This window comes from Octodon degus, unplaced genomic scaffold (assembly GCF_000260255.1).
Source record: "Octodon degus isolate 3935 unplaced genomic scaffold, OctDeg1.0 scaffold00211, whole genome shotgun sequence".
Lineage (NCBI taxonomy): Eukaryota > Metazoa > Chordata > Mammalia > Rodentia > Octodontidae > Octodon > Octodon degus.
The window spans coordinates 2,931,778-2,934,227 of NW_004524787.1; positions in this window are offsets into that span (position 1 = coordinate 2,931,778).

Sequence of the window (2,450 nt, forward strand, 5' to 3'; positions counted from 1 at the left end):
AATGATTTGTTCTAATGGTGTTTGTAAATAGGATCTCAAGTCCGCATCTTGTACAGCAATTAACCACTAAGAAGAGTATATGCAGTGTATTATTTGTTGAAACTGTACTTCTGATTTGATTTGAAGCTGTCTCATTGCTATCTGTTTATCAATAAAACTTTGAAAAAAATAGAAAAAAAGAAAAAATCTTTGACTTCTTCAGTTAGATTAATTCCAAGGTAACTCATTTTCCTTTGTGCTATTGTAAAAGGTATTGTTTCTATAATTTCCCTCTCAGTGTGTTTGTTGTCCTTGTAGATGAATGCTATTGACTTTTGGGTATTGACTAAATAACTTGCTATGCTACTGAATATCTGTCTTAATTCTAGTAGCTTGTTGGTGGCGTGTTTTGGGTCTTCCAATAAAGTATCATGTCATCTGCAAATAATGATAATTTAATTTCTTCTTTGCCTGTTCTTATTCCTTTTGTTTCTTCTCTTGTCTAATGGCTGTAGGTAATGATTCCAGAAGTATATTGAATAGGAGTGGTGATAGTGGACATCCTTGTCTTATACCAGATCTAAGAATAAAAGATTTCTGTATTTTCCCTTTTAGGATTATGTTAGCCATTCGGTTTTCATAAATGGCTTTTATCAGATTGAAGTAGAGGCCATCTATTCCAATTTTCTATAGGACTCTGAACATTAATGAGTTTTGGGCTTTGTCAAAAGCCTTTTCTGCATCAATGGAGATGATCATGTGGTTTGTAGTTTTCGCTCTATTGATATAGTGAATTACATTTACAGATTTTCGAATATTGAACCATCCTTGTATCCTTGGGATGAATCCTACCTGAGCATGTTGTATGACATTCTTGATGATTTGCTGTATTCTATTTGCTCTGATTTTATTCAGGATTTGGCATGTGTGTTCAAGAGGGAGTTAGGCCTGTAGTTCTCTTTCTTAGTTGCGTCTTTCTATGGTTTTGGTATGAGTTTAATACTTGTCTCCAGGAAAGATTTTGGGAGGATTGCTTCCTTGTCAATTTCATGGAATATGTTGAGTAGTATAGGGCCTAATTCTTCTGTAAATGTCTTATATAATTCAGCAGTGAATCCATCTGGACCTTGACCTTTCTTTTTCTTTAATTATATCTCGTATTTCATTGGCTGTTATTGGGATATTGAGAGTGGTTATCTCTTGTTGATTCAGTGATGGTAATTTGTACCTTTCTACGAATCTGTCCCTTTCTTCTGTGTCTTCTAATCTGTGAGAGTAAGGAAACTCAAAGTAGCTATTGATAGTCTTCATAATTTCCACTGAGTCTGTGGTAATTACACCCTTTTCATTCCTTATTGCTTGTAATTTGAATTTTTTCTTTCCTCTTTTTGATGAGGTTAGCTAGGGGCTTATCGACTTTATTTAATCTTTCCAAGAACCAGCTTTTTACTTTTTTAATTCCTTGAATTGTTTTCTTTGTCTCAAGTGAATTAATTTCTGCTGTTATCTTTATTATTTCTTCCTGACTTTGGGCTCCGGGTTTGGTTTGCTCTTCCTTTTCTAGCTGTTGAAGGTGCAGCATTAGGGTATTTATTTGTTCCCGTTCTGTTTTCCTAATGTGTGAGTTAACAGCTATGAATTTCCCTCTGAGAATTGCTTTGATCGTATCCCATAAATTACGATAGGTTGTGCTTGAATTTTCATTGAATTGTAGATATTGTTGAATTTCTTGTTTAACTTCATCTGTGACCCATTCGTTGCTGAGTAGGGCGTCATTTAATTTCCACTTATTTAAGGGTTTTTTCTGATTTATTTTGTGATTTATTTCTAGTTTCATTGCACTGTGGTCAGATAATATGCATGGGATAATTTATTGTTTCTTACATACACTTAAGCATGACCTATGGACCAGTATGTGGTCTATTTTAGAAAATGACCCATGTGCAGCTGAGAAAAATGTGTATTCAGCTATGTTTGGGTGGAACACTCTGTATATGTCCACCAAGTCCATTTGTTTCAAGCTCTGATTCAGTTCTGTTATTTCTTTGCTAAGTTTTTGTCTTGTTCATCTATATTTTGGGATAAGGGGGTGTTAAGGTCTCTTGTTAAGACTGTGGTATTGGATGTTAGATTGTTCATGTCCGTTAAGATTTGCTTTATATAGTTGAGTGCTCCCGTGTTTGCTTCATACATATTTAAGAGGGTTACCTCTTCCTCTTGAATTTTTCCCCTAACCAGTATATAGTGACCTTCTTTATTTCGCTTGATCATTGTTGTTTTGAAGTTGAGACTGTCTGAAAATATCATTGCTACCACTGCTTTTTTCTGAGATCCTGGGGCATGTAGTATTATGTTCTGTCTTTTGACTTTCAGCCTATGAATGTCTTTATGAGTTAAATGTGTTTCTTGTATACAGCATATTGTTGGGTTTTGTTTCCTAATGCACTGTGCCAGTCTATTTCTCTTAATTG